Source organism: Corvus cornix, chromosome 11 (assembly GCF_000738735.6).
Source record: "Corvus cornix cornix isolate S_Up_H32 chromosome 11, ASM73873v5, whole genome shotgun sequence".
Taxonomy (NCBI): Eukaryota; Metazoa; Chordata; class Aves; order Passeriformes; family Corvidae; genus Corvus; species Corvus cornix.
Genome location: NC_046341.1, coordinates 14,643,108 through 14,658,568, shown reverse-complemented (window position 1 = coordinate 14,658,568; position 15,461 = coordinate 14,643,108).

Below are 15,461 nucleotides of genomic sequence, written 5' to 3'. Positions count from 1 at the left end.
GATACCAGTAATACCGGTGTGCTTAAATCAGTACATACGTTTGATCTTTGTGCATTTAGGAGGGTTTTGTGTCTGTTTCCATACAGCATTGCACAGAAGATTTAGTGGAGGTTGTCCCAACAGGTGTGCACTAATACAATTGTTACCAGCATTGGAAGTTATTTTCAGTAAACCTGTAAGCTTGAAAGGCTGACCTGCAGCAACGAGCAGTGGTGCTCTAGTGCCACAAGAGTAAAAATCTCAAATAGTCAGCTGACAACTACAATGGATACACTGATAAGGGTTGTTCAGTGGTGCTAGTTGTTTTCAGAGAAACTGATGCCTCTGGTCAAAAGTCGCATTCAACACTGTGAGAATTTTGAGTTGCCAGTGTGTTTCTTGAATTAGTTTCTACTTACATCCTAAAAACTCAGAAGTGCCTGAAACTTAAATGGGTTTTCATCTGAATAAAAGGAGGGGGTAAGTGGGAACTTCTTCAGTGCTGCATGCAAGCTCTAAAGGCAATAATGTTACACACAGTAGTTGTGCAATACAGAAGCCTCAATGAGTTGGTGTAATACTCATAACATGCAATGAATACTGTAGACAGCACTCTCACTATCAGAATTTCATGTAACACACCTCTGTGTAAGGAATACCACCACTTGTGGAAGAAACAGGTCATAACTTGGGTCTGTATTGTTACATATGAAAGGTAAGTGCAGAATTTAGGGAACGGAAGTAAAGGAAAGCTGATTTTCAAGCCTGAAAATGTGACTGATCACCAGCTCTATATCATTCTTTGTGCCAAAAGTATTTGTCTAGCAGCATTAAGCATCTGCTTGCCTGATTCACACAGATGCTATAAGTAGAATTTGACCTTTTGTTCAGCAAGTGTTTGAATATTTAACGTGAAAATATTAAGTTATCAGAAAGGCTGACTCTTTTGGGAAGACTGTTCAATTTTTATACAGCCCAAGTTGTTAAAGTACTTTGGAGCATGAACAACTTCAGAGCAGAACAAAGCAGGCAGTGCTAATGTGTAGAAACTCCAGAAGTAAATAACAGCTGTTCAAGAAGACTTCTATTAAATATGTATTAATTAACTTGAAGTGCATCACTTAAATATGTGAAGAGATTTTCTTGTGTTAATTTACATTAAAACACACAGCACTTGTTAGCCTCATTACACCACCCTAAGTATATCCTAGGCTATCACCTCATCTTACACTGAGCGTTTTGTTGGGTGTTGATTGCTTTCGATTTGCCCTTTTAAAATGTCAGATAGTGGCCTCCATTTCTTGTTGGATCTCTTCTTTCTCTCAGGTTTTGTGCTTGCATAGTTACTGTTCTTACTTGTGTCTGTTCTGTGCTGAGCAGAAAGAAAAATAAGAATAGGTTGTGAAAATGTAATGGTAATTGCCCACCCAAACTTCACAGGTGGATCCTGCTGTTAACCTATGAACCAGCACAGAATGTAAGTGTCCATTTGTGTAGCAAAGTGATTTTACATGAAGATTCAGTATCACCTTTAGAACAGGAAAGATACATAGTAAGATGGAGTTAGTGAAATTATAGATAAATAAAATTGAGTGCTAATAACAGTGGTCTAAAGGAATGTATAAAGCTTCATAAACTCTCATTCCATCCACAAAACAAGTGTTTTGATGTGAACTTTGTAGGACGAATGGGTTTTTAGCTATTTTGGTGCTGAAAATATATAAACTTGTAAGATTTTATTTAGTGCCGTTGTGGCAACTGATCCGACTGCTAGGCTGTACTTTCATCCATTATTTTGACTCCACATACTCCTTGATCACAAGTTGGAGTCCAGTTCTTGTTTCCCACACCTATCCCAGCACACTCACTGTGGGGAGACTGAGGAATGTGAGAACTCACAGGCAGGTCCTGGCAGAGCAGGAAGGGCAAATGAAACCAAAATATTTGGCTCTAGCAGAATCTTGAAGTCCATGACAAGTTGCTACATTGCATGGCTCTCCTGGGAGAAGTGAATGGGCTTGTTTGCTGTAGTTTCAGGTTGTGTGCAGCCTCTTCAGTTGAGACTTTGTGAATTTGCACCTAGGTTGTGTTTCCAAGATTGTCTCTGCTGTATTTGTGCTTAGGGAGACATTTTTTCTTAAGTGAAAGCTGGCTTTGCAAGGTAATTATGGCAGTATGGGAAATGCTGCCTGTAGAGAAATCCAGGCATGGAATTCAAAGCTCTTTGGTTCAAGAGCAGATTTAGATGTATGTATCTTCAAAAAGAAGCCTTCAAAGGTGACTTAAATTAAACCTTCACTTACTTCCTTACTTTGTCCTGACATCCAGTTAGTGTTTGCTGTGCTGGGAAGTTGAGTTTAGGAATAGAACTGACTGTGGCTTTTTTCTTGTGCATTTGCAGTGCTCATCTCTGTGACCTAAAGGATGTATTTTTCAGAAGGGTGGAGAACTGGGCTGAAATACTGTTTTTGTGGGCTGAAATGCCATGGTGTGCAGTAGAATTGACCACCTTGCAGTGAAGATGTTTTTCTTAATATCTAACCTAAACCTCTCCTGGTGCAGCCAAACTAAAAGGCCAGATGGTTTCTAGTGAAATCTCAAGAGTAGTAGAGGCCTTTTCACCCTAATATTTAAAAGCAAAGATAATTTAAGGTAGAAAAAGGTCTTTCTGCAGTGCAAACAGAAAGCCTTTCACATGAGGCAAAAGGATTGCAATTCACAACATAATCTGTTTCTTTGCTTACAGTTAGAAGCTTTAGAAGTAGTAGAGCTAAGGAGAGCCTAAGATGTTTCTTGTTAAACACTCAAGGGTAGGAAAAGATGTGTGAGGGTAATTATCTTGATTAAAAAATTTGATCATCTTAAATAGGTATTTTTAAAGGTGTTAAAAAGGGATTTTGCTGATTTGGGCTGAAGCTACTACTCTGTATCTATGTTTAACTCCTCTCTTTCCTGTCACTCGAATTTTCATTGTTTCATGAAGTAAATTCAGTGTCAGCCAGCAAATGTTAGTGTTTCATAATTTCTTTTTAAAAGGATGTCACTCCTTTAAGAATGAGTGATGAATGGGACAGAGATGCTGTTTGGGGCGTGGGTTACTTGGGGTTTTTAGTATATTAAAATGCAGTTTCTCCCTCTGTCCTACTACCTGTGCAAAGGAAGAGGGAATATCCAGTGTAGGGAGTAGGAGCTGCTGATTTGGCGGGTATTTAGGACTTCTTTATTGCTTAGTGAACAACATTAAGTGTAAAAATGTAAGTTAAGTGTATAAAAAAGTTACGTATCTAGATTTGGCAAATCTGATATGAAATCCAGTGTTCAGGACAGTAGTTGAACTCAGAATTGTTTGATTTTGTGCCTGGTCACTGTGTTAGGTGTGCTATGTCATACTGCTGTCAGAAAGGGGTCACAAACCAGAGAAGATTGAAACCATGTTTCATACAAATGTAGGAGGAATCCCAAATTCAGCAGTAAACAAAGATGAAAAGGAAGGCAGCACAATAAGGGCAAGAAAAGATGCTTAAGTTTCCCACAGTTCCTGCCTCATTGTTTATTCCAGCTTCCTGTTTTTTCAGTCTGCTTCTCAAGCCTTTCTTGTGCATATACACAGATTATAGTATGCACAAGAATAAGCTGAAGGCAGAAACTGACTTAATGAAGACATTCTTGTGAGAGAGAAAAGATTTTGTTGTCCACAGATGCGCAAAGAAAAATAGAAAAGCAGCTGCCCTTAGAAATGGAGTAACAGTAGAGCTGAGTGCCACGTCATGATGCTTTAGTCAAAATCTGGTGTGTTCAAAGTCTTTGAAAGCTTCTGTACTGTTGTGCAGGGATGTAACCAAGAGGTGAAACAAGAAGCTTCTGTAAGTCTCTGTAGGTACAAAAATGCTGTTAGCGAGGATTTTCTTGTTATTTTTCTAAGTCCGTGAGAGACTTTTCTCTCTCACAGAAGAGGTAGCAGGGAATGTAAACAACCAAGCCACCTGCAACCTTGGAAAGTCTTGTTTATGGTATAAGTAGAAAATATTTTGATAATGGATGTTTTAGGATTTTGGCCAATCACCCCCAAGGGGTGGCTGGTCCTTTGTCCAATTAGACCATGAAGAAAAAGTCTATAAAAGGTTAGTAAAATAATTAAATAAATCAATATTGCTGCACAATTCCTGCCTGTTGGATCTTCTCCTCCTCCTCCTCCCTATGGCTGCAGGACAAGGTGATATACTGTAGGAACCAGGCCTGCGGTAATAAGTCTCATCTTAGATACTGTCCTGAGCAGTGCTGACTCTTTGCCAATTTTCAGATGGCAAATAAGGATAAAAGGAAATAGCTTTCAACTACTCTGGTATGGATGACACTGTTAATAATCAGTTTTGTGTCAAAAACTTCTCTTTCCTTAAGACCTAAGCTATAGATACATGGTCATGTGCTATCATCTTCCTCTTCAGAGGAGGATTCTGAAGGGCAGAGGTCCTCAGTTCACTAGTTCCCATCTTTGTGGGAAGTTAGTTTGTCTTTCCTGAAAGCCTTTGTGGGAAGGGACAGTATAAATACGTTGGAAAAAATTTGTATGGCAAGTGGGTGGGGAGGTGAGGTGGAGCTGAAATGCAGCAATCAAATGAAGGCTTCTGGTCCCTTGGCCTGCAGAGTTAAGGAGCTAGGGATGTTGGTTAGCAACAATTACTGAATTTAAGGAATATCTGCACTACACCCACAAGGCTGTGAGCACTGGCATCTGGGTGAATGGGCTGGCTTATTCTACTCCTTGTGTTATTTGTTTATCAGCTGAAGCATTTATGAGAGCCAATGCAGCTGGTGGCATTTGGGCTGTGGAAATTACAGTTTGTAGTACTCTTCTAACAGTAACTGAGAGTTTAAAGAATCCTATAACTAATATTTCAGTCATGCACTGAACACCTTCAAGTTTTAGGAATTTTTTTTTTTTTTTCACTACCTTGATCAAATAGCCAAAAATATTATAGGATTCCTCTGAATCATTAACCATGGCTGCAGCAGCGTACCTGGTGAAATCGATCAGTGGTCCAGTCTCCTTTGACAACTCCTATGTAACCAAATATAGGAGAAATAGAAGAGAAAATTTGTAGGGCTGGTAGTGGCTTGTATTTTTCAATAATTTATCAAGATTCGAGAGCACAGATTTCCTTTGGGAAATATTAGTTCTAAGGTTTACAAAGTGCCTCAGTTGTAAATACCCATAAAAATGACAATTTGGTAGGTCGTATTTATTCTTAAGCGGGTCAAAGGACATTAGCGTATTCCTACTGTATAAATCTGTCAAGTACAGAATTTCTTTATGCTCCCAAATCACAAAAGCACCTCTTACAGTCAAGGAGAAAGCATCACATTATTGCCAATCAAGGACAACAAGCAAGAATATCGATCTCCACCCAATAACTTTTGCCCTGCTCACTAAGTTTTTATTACTGAAACTGGACACATCAAGGGATTGGATTTAATATATACATATAGTGCTGATTTATTACAGGAGGAGAAATATGGTCTGGCCTTACTTCTGGCTCAATATTTTAACACTTACTTTATTCCTTGCATGGGAGCTTTTTCTACAGACAAAGTGTAAAATTTTCAGGCAGCCCTGGATATGCACAAATCTTCTGCTCACCAGGGTACCTTGACTTACAGGTGTCCAAGCATCCTGCCTTTGGTGGCCTTACAGTCATGAGTCGTGAATTTAGGAGTTTATGTATGTGAAAGTCTGTACAGTGGGGTTGTTATTTCAGAGAGACATAACTAAAGATAAGCTTGGGGAGAGAGGAGGGGAGATTGAAGGGCATATGGGCACAAAAGGTCTGGGTGCTGCCTGCTGAGCCTGGTGTGAAGATGTGTTGGCTTCCTGCTCATCTGTGGAGCTGTGCATGTAAAGCCTTTTGTATAAGGGTTGTTTAGCAGTCACAGGTATTGGAATGCAGCAGAGGGCCAGCATCATCCATCTTGGTCTCCTGTTGGTGAAACTTCATATTTTTTGGTCATTTTTGGTTGATCACTGCAGAAGATTTGGCCTGCTCCACAAATACAGTGTCTTTGAACTCTATAGACAGTGATAACCATGGCTTATGGCAGAGGTGGGATCAATCAGTTGCTTTTTAGAAGGGATGTGCATCTATGAAACTGAAGGGAAAGTTCTTCACCACAGAATTAGACAACAGTAGACACTGGAAGGAGCATCTAGTCTGACCCACCAGCTCAAAGCATGGTAAGCAAGAACAGGTTGCTCAGGATCTTGTCCAGACAGGTTTTGAATGTAAGGATGGTGTTTCCAGAGCCTCTCTGGGTAACCTGTTCCAGTATTTCCGTGATCAAAGATAAGCTACCAAGTTAGAAATGGAGGCTATATAAGTCAGCAGGACCAGATACCTGCTTGTTTTGCATCCTAGAGAGCAGCCAACTCCCTGTGTAATTATAAGCCCTGCTGGCTTTTTACCTGTCTAGGCAAAAGATGTGAGTTTTGATTGCTCTTTGGCCTTTCAAGAGCTGGTCAGCCCTTTCACAGAATAAATGCATGCAGAAGTAGCTGATGGATTTGCTGCACATGTTCATAATGCTGTGGAGAGAGCTGGAGAGGCAGGCCATACCCTACTCTCCATCATTTCCTGATGGATCAGGCAGAGGGACACATGCTGAATTTCTCCAGACGTGTCCTTCCCACACCAGACATTTTGTCAAGAGGTTAAGTGCACGGATTATGTGTTTGTTAGGATTTCCAGGTATCAAGTAATCCCCGCCCTTTCTCAGCACACGAGCTCCTACTGTGTGCTGCAGAGCAAACCTGACCCTCCCTGGAAATGCCCCTGCACGTGGTGTGCACACTCACACTGAACCTGATGTGGTTGGGAGTCCTGTGCATGTGCCCTCCTGTGGATTTCCACAAGCACTACAAATTGGATGTGACCCAAACATTTTGGATTAACTCTGCATGTTCAGACCATCTGTGCAGCACACGTACCACTGGGCTGCTGGTGTTTTGAGGGTTGGACACAGCACTTCTACTGCACAGCTCCTGGGGACACATTTCAGTGTAGGAAGAGTTCAGAACAGGATCATAACACAATCAGAAATCATGCTTTTTACTGGGAATCTCTAGGGAGAATTCTGCTATAGGAAGAAGCTGATTTTTCAGGTTCTTCAGCTTCCTGACTTGTTAGAGGTAATTGTGTAGTAAGCCTTACCCTACCTTCAGGGTGCTTTCCTATGGCATAGATTTCAAAAGGATCTGGGAAGGCAGCAAGTTTTGATTTTGCATCTGTGTGTCTTAACTAGAACATAATTTCTTCACCAATGGGAATTCAAACCAGAAAAGGAGAGAAAAGGAGAGCAAACCATTTGGGGTTGAGATGAAAATATGACCCAGGGTATGTATTGTCTGCTTCAAGTGTCAGGTGAAAATGCTGAGTTCTGCCTTTAAAATCACCTCTCAGAATCAAGCCGAGAATGAGGAAGTGACAGTGACTTCCATGTCACCTTTTCAGGTAAATACAGAAAGCTGTAGTTGCCAGAGCAGTGATGAATCATGATTTCCTTCCATCCAAAGAGCCTTGGGCTTTTTCCTCATTCAAACATTTAACTTACTTGCAGGGCTGACAGAAAAGCAGTAGATTTTTTTTCCAAATATCCATTTGCCTTTCCATTTATCTACTTTGATCTAAAATATAGAACCTGATAGATGCCCTAGGTAAATCAAACATTTTCCGTCTGCCAAAACGGTTTTGCAAATGCTTATTTCATGCCATTACCATTTTTCTGTTTCTAGCAGTAAATCAAAAAGTATCAGCCATTCATCCACTTTAAAAGTAATGCCTTTCCTTTGCATAATTACACATACCCAGTGGAGATCTGTGTGCACAGTAAATCTATTCCTTTAAAAGGTTTCGCCTTAAGTACCACAGTGACATAAATTGGTGAAGTGCAAATTTATTTATTTAAAAGGTTTATTCTTTTAACTGATAGGGTAACTGTTACACATCCATTGTTGGGTTTGGGTGGGGAGGGCTTTTATTAATGTATCAGATTTAATTTTGCAGCAGATGTTTATGGAGAAAGGTCTCACTCCTTACAGGACTTGTAGCAATTGATATGCGTGTGTAATTTATTCTCATTACAGGTTTATTCTTAACTGGTGTTCAGGGGGTCTTCACTGTATCTCCAGTAGATCCTTGAGAATTAAATAGTTTAACGAATGTAATGAGCAAACCTGAAAGAAGTACACATAAAGCAGAATATGGACTTGGATATTACCTCTCCAAATTTGCAAATAACGTAAGTACGGTATTAAAAGGGAGTGAGAAATTGCCAAAAATAAATGTCTTCAAGTAATAAGTGCCCCGGATGGTATTTTGGCAAAGCAAAGATTAAAAAAAATTGATCTTTTCATCATTCTCATGTAAACTTGCTCATCTTTGTAAGTCATGCTTGTAGCTCTCAGGGGTGTCAAACCTAAAGCAGACAAGCCCAGCTGGTGGAAGCCTGGGAGTGAAATGATGAATTTTTTAGCAGATCTGAGTTTATTTTTAGGCTTTATAGAATTATGTTTCATTTCCCTGTGAGTGAAATTGTAGGAAGTAACTTAGAAGAAAAACAAATTAAGAAACTTCACTAGAACAGCAAAAAAATAGCAAAACACTGGACCCTAACTACAACTGAGCAAAACATATCCTGATTGCATTTGAAATTGTGGCTACAGTTTAGTCCTGCAAATATTTACATACATGTTCAGTTTAATGCATATGAGGATTCTTGAAACAAGCAGTAAGTCTGAAGAGACAGCAGACTACAAGTTAGGTTATGGCATGGGGAACTGAACAAAATTTCTAGTGTGAATATATTTCCTGTGGATGTATTTTCCATGGTGCTGAATGCAGGAGTAAAATTGCAGGTGTCTGGATTTTATTAGTTTATGCAGTAAAAGAAGTGCAGAAACATTTTTGGGGAGAGGAGGGTTCATAGGAAGGTTTTGGGTCTGGAATCTTGTTTGGTTAGTGAAGATAATTTCATTAACACAATCAACCTATTCAACCCTATAATTTCACACTATCCATTTTTTGCTGGCATTACAGAGCTGTTGACTCTTTCCTACAGTTAGAAAAGAAAAACTGCATTAGTACCTAAGGCAAATCTGGAAAAATGCCATGGACCTGGGATGAGAAGATGCATATGATAGTTACAGATCTAGCAAGGGCTGTTTTTTTGCAGGAAGTTTATTACATGCAGCTACACATCCCATGTCCACTAAGGTCACTCTTTTGAGATTTTGTTTTAAGTGGATTTGGCTTTTTGGGCTCTTTTCTGCTCCGTGGAATAAATAAGAGGCTGGCAACTGTCCTTGTTTATCAGAATTGGTGGTGGTGTTGCCGTGTGGTTGCCTGTGATAGAAACTGGATTAGTAAGTGACAAAGATGCCTCTTTGAATCCCATGTCCTAGAATGTGCTCCTGGGAGTGCTGGGGACTGCAGCCCTCCCCACTGAAACAGCCTCTCCTCTGTTCTGCTGTTGGAAACCAAAGGAGCCACCTTAAAGGATGAGAGAGTACCTCAGCTTCCAAACTGGCTCAATCTTTGTCTTCCCATGCTGTTTGCATCGATGCTAATCAATGTTAATTATGGTAGTGGGGCTTGTGATGTACTCATTATAAAAGCCATCCTATTTTTCTGTGCTTGTACAGTCTGTCACACAATAGAGCCCTGATTGGGGTTCCCTAGATGCTACAAATAGTAATACAATTTGTTATAATAATGAATCTGTGGTTCATGGTGTAAGACTACCAAGCTCAGTTCATGGAGCTTGGAAGCATCACTTGATAATTCTGTTTGCTGTTACCACTGCCTGTGGCATTCTGGATATGTCTTGACAGTTGGGGCCTCAGCAGTAAAGCAGTAAAGCTTTTGTTTGTATTTCAATAGGTGCTTCTTTTTAAATTTGCATCTGAGTCTCTGGGGTTTCAAGCATAAATATATGCTTGAGGTTAACTGTGCTTGAAAACTCTTCTGATTCAGCATCCTCACTGTGCTGGGTTCATGATCCCACCACCACTCCATTACTATACTGGGAGCTGGTGGGTGCTGAAGGATGGGGAGCCAGGGTGTTTCTTTCCTAGGCTGAGGTTTAGACGTGCAAGAGTGGGAAGGTGCTTCCTCCCAGGTGCTGAGCAGCTGCTGGGTGTAGTTTGCAGCAAGGATTCCCAGCTGCTGCAGGGGCTGGAAGTGGGTAGAAGCCCAGAGCTGGGAGCTGATGCTTTCCTTCCTCCCGAGGCTGCGACCCCCTTTTGGTGTCTGGGCCCCCTTGAGCCCCCCCTAAGAGCTGATGCCTGAGAGGTGCAGTCTCCTGTGATGAATTTGGTTCAGTCCTACTGTTACCCTCACTGGAAATTTCAGTACCATTGTTTATATTAATTAATTTGTATAAATACAATTAATCCCCTCACTCTGCACCCCCAGGCCTTAACTTTTGTGAGTTTTGGTGAGTTATATAGACTCTTTTTTCTTTTTTCTTTTTTTTTTTTTTCCAGAGCAAGTTTTCCATAATGTTATTGCTTGTTACCTGGTTTGCTATGGATATTGGTTCTAGTCCCATATTTTGAATTCCCACCAGACTGCATGATTGAATTCTAGTTACCTATGTGCAGTTCAGGTGTGTGATTATCTGCCTGACTCTAGTTTTCTGCTGGAGTGCTGACCAAGCCTGTGTACAAAAATATTTTAAATTGTTGCTACATTGTCTCTTGAGTGTGCATGTTGATTTAAGAGGAATTCAAGTCAGTGTAGAGCTGCTTCTCTGTTTGTAATTAATTTAAAATATTTATTATAGCAGCTAGATTTTTCCCTGTTAATGGTGCTTTACTGAAATTTCATGATCTACAGCACACCCTAGTGATATCTGGAAATCATGAAGTTACACCCACTCAATTTTATTTCCTTTGTGGTGAAACACATCTTAGGACTCCAATAAGCAAAGTCCAGGAAAGTAAATGCCTAAATGCCTTTGTATCCAGGATGGGAAGTGGGTTTATAAAGCAAAAAACAGCCTTAGAAATTGAGACTACAGGCTACTCCTCTGTGAAAAGAACATCTGTATAATGAGTTCATCTGGCTTGCAATCTATAATGTTTGACATATTTAACAACATGGGGAAAAGCAGCCCAAGGTTATGTAAGAAGAGTGAGGAATATCTGTTGGGTTCCCATTTAGACTGGAGAGAGCAACAAGATATAAATACAAGCATTGTGGAAGAAACCTGCAGGCAGATTTCATAGGTCAGAAGCACGAATCATCATTTACTCTCTTATAGCCAGAATATTAAAATTTATGCTATGTATTAAATTCCTCCTTTTGCAGAATGTTAGGCCTTGTGGTTTTTCAGGTGGTGGTAGCTGTATTTAGTTTTGACTGCCATCAGGCTCTGTATGATCCTGCAGAGCTGTGTGCACCTTCCTAACTTTTTAGGCTATCGTCCACTCAGTTTTTCCTGGATTTCCATATTTCAGTCATTTGATTTGTCTAAGCACACAGACTGTCAAGAGTTCTGAACTGGCTGGTGTTGACCCCATGATGGGGTGAGAGGAGAAAGCAGGTTTGAGAAGGAATCTGACAAAGAAGTGTAATTAAATAGTCAAGAAGGAAGGCAAATATTTATCAGAGGTGAAATCAAATTGGTGATGTGTGGATAACACTGAAAGAAAGTGAAACCAATGAGCTGCAGCTTGGCTCAACTGGAAGATCTGATCCCGTATCTGTGTCATATACAGAGCATTCCTTGCTTATGTAAGGCAAAGCTGAATATAGGGTCCTGCTTTCTGGTTCTCTCATGCATGAGAAATCTGTAATACTTTAGGGAGAGACAAGTTTCCTCTCAGATCTCTGCATTTCACTCTTGTCAGGTAATCCAAACAATAATGGAAATGAGTATTTTGTTTTATGTAAATAAAAACAAAAAGTTTGCAATAATTTATGGTATTTATTTAAATGACATGCAAATTACTTTGTGAAACTTAGGGGGGAAAGCAGCACAACTGAAACAGCACAATTGTTTCCAAGAACATTCATTTCAAATCCACATACAATATTTCATTCATGCTTAATTATTTCCCCAATGCTAGTCTAAGCATTACTAGTTTCCTTTGTCTTTTTGCTTTTGCATGCAGCATGATTAGCAAAATTGCTTGTGCTCTACCAACTCCTGCACATATGGGGTTTAGCCTCATTGTTCAATAGGTGGAGCAACAAGCAGTATGAACACTCATGCTGCCAAATTTGGCACATGTGAGCCCTCCAAAGTATACAGATATCACCTGTTTCATTTAAATCCCTGTCTATATTTTGCATTGCTACCATAATGGCAACTCCATTGTCTGGGTGTATTATTTGAAGCAGCTTTTCTCCCATTGTTTGTGCACTGTAATCCTGGAGGTTTTTGTAGTCATCGTGAGCAGCTTACGTGAAAGAAACCACTCAGCTCGCAGTGAACCTGCTGGCAAAGGAACAGGCCATGACTAAAGCATGAGACCTGTGATCTTTCTGAAGAAAATCTCTTCAATAGATTGCATAATTTCTTGCTTTCATGACACTCTGGTCTCAGGTTTGGACTCAGTATTTCCTTTCGTCACCTCTGAGGTATGATGGGAATATTGGCTGAAAAAAGAGAGTAATGATGATGGCTGTGGATGTATCCTTAACATTTTACACACATCTCAAATGCTAGCAAAGAGACACAGCTACTGTTTGACAGAAATTTTGGACAGTTGTTCATTCTAACTGCAGCAAAGTCTTGGCCTTTTATTGTTCCATGGTATTGACTGAATTGGCACATCCTGCTGTGAGTCTTTCCAACAGACTTTGAGAACTTAATGCTTGTCTGCTTAGGGAAGAATAAAGAATCTTCTGTAACTTACCTCAGAGAAAGGGCTGCCCAGTTCTTTCCCTTTGTAACATTCAGTCATCTGCCTGGACAGTGCCCTCTCCTCCAGCGGCACTTGCCTCCTGTGATTGTGTGTACGCACACTGTGGTCGGTACAGCCATTCAGCATTAGCTGTTCATGCCCTTTACTGGTTTTGCATGCACATCATTTTACTCCTGACACAGTCATTTGTGACATCTTTAAGGCAGTGGTTCCCAAGATGAGGGCTGCAGACAGCCAGCAAAAGGTCCCTTTGTAGTTTGCAAAGAGTTTCCAGTTCATTTTGTTTCCAAAGTCTAGCTCGTGTTAAAGGACAATATAAATGTTACATAAACACTGCCCTACTCTTCATTTAGCTTAGTTCTTCAGAGAACCCTGTTGCAGCTACATAGGCATTATGTGATCCCAAAGGGTGACACCTTTGTGGTTGCAAGTGATACTGAGAGGTGACCCAAGAGACAGTATTAAAATGTGCTTAACTGTGTAAGTTTGAAAATCCCATTTTAACTTGTTTGAGTATTTGCAGTTACTTCTGGAAGCTTCAAATCTGGTCCATCATTGTAGAGAATGATTCAAACTCGCCTTTTCATCTTTTTGCCTCCAACTTAGCACATGAGAAAAGATAATCAGGTAATGTAATCTGTACAAGCTGGCCTCTTCCACTCTACTACCCAGCTGACTGCAAGTTCCCCTCCTGCCTGCCACATTATCAGAACTCATCTCCAGGAATGCTGGAGAGAATTATTCTGTGTTCCTTTGTGAAACTGGGGCTCTCATTCAGCACCTGTGGAGTTGGGTGTAAGGTTGGAAGTGAAGTCAGCCAAGGGCCCTTGGCTCTCATGGGACTGAAATCAGCTTCTTTGCACTTACTGTGTGTCTCCAAAAGTAATGTGTGTTGGGGGCCAGAATTACACACAGCTGAACCCTTAGTATTCTCAGACTCCAGAAGCACCAGGACACATCTTGCACACCACTGAATAGTACCAAGTATGGAAATTTATCACTGATGTTGTTCTAGGCACCTTCAAATACTCAAATGTTTTGTTCCTTAACTGAATTTGCAATATGCATTTTAGATCTGATTTTGACATTTGTCTACTTTATGTATGCCCTTTAATTGGAGTTTTGACAAAACCTCAGATGCACTATTTTAGATACATTCTGCAAAAGAGTGGCTGTAGGAAATGGGGGGGGTTTTTTGCTCCTCTCTGGGAATCCTGCAGGTATTTTGTGTAGCTATTTTTTACCCAGGTTTTTATTTCCACATCAGTGTTCATCCATGCTATAACATATAAACATGTTAGCTAATTTCAGGACACTGACTTTTACATTCAGATTGCTGTAGGTTTTTTCTGAAAAGGTCACAAAATGACTACTCTGTACCAGTAAACACAATTAGTGAATTAGATTGCTGAGGAAGTAAAAAACAAGCATAAATGACTACTGTAAAAGAGGCTAAAAGAGCAGGAGATAGGTTATTCCATTTGCAGGTATGATCGTGCCTAAAGTACCTTTAGCAGCTTGCTTGGATAGTGCTAGCTAGCTCTGTTCCAAAGCACCAGCCTGTATTTTTGGATCATCTTTCAAGACTGAGATGATAAAAGGCAATTAATAGTGTTTTGTGACCTTCTGCACTAGTAGTCCATCTTTTTGGCATTGAAACTGATTTTGCCCAACTTGGCATTTTATCACCTAGGAGTACATGGGGAGATCAAAGAGACACCTTTTACAGCAGCAGTAGAATGATTTAGTTCTGCCACACTGTTCTTCAAATTCACTGTTTCTTACAAGCTGATGAGGAAAACCTCTTCTTTGCTTAATATCACATAAGGTACATTGGAAGGCTGTGAAGAGGCAGATGTTCTATAGCTTCACTTCATATGCAAAAACCTGTTATTCTTTATTTGCATTCAATTAGAAGTCAGACCCCGATGAATATCTAATGTAGGAAATGGGGAAAAGATTTGCCATCAAGCATATGCTTTGCTTGTAGTGGATCTCAGTAACCTGCTATTGCATCTTCCTGCAGTCATTTGGTCATTCCTACTGTATTATTTACACCTTCCAGCTCAGAGGTAAAGAGTGTTAATAGGTGACAACTGGAGTAACGTTCCTGCTTTTAGAAATGTTGCCTTTTCTTGTTCCTTTTAAAAAGCCATTCTGCAGTTGCAAGATTTCCCTTACTGAGTAGCTCTGTTTAAGGATTTAAATGCTGTAGCATTACTTTCATATTCATTTTCTTTTTTGGTATAGTTGTGCCTTGTTTGATCTTGTGAAGGCTCCCCATTCTCCTGGCAATCCTGATATAATATGAGGAGCTCAGAAGTTACAAAACTGTTGTGTTGTCAAGAATGGAAGGTTCAAATGATCACTGTATTATGAAGCAGAAGTGGCAGACTCTTCCAGAACAGCTGCTGTGATTGCTGTGACCCTGTAAGAGCACACATACCGGGGTATTACAGTACCAAGGGAGAGACGGAAGTTGTGTGGAGCCTGAGACATTAGACAGGGATAAGCAAAGCAGCTTTGCATCACTGCAGCACAAGATTTTCCAGACTTCAGG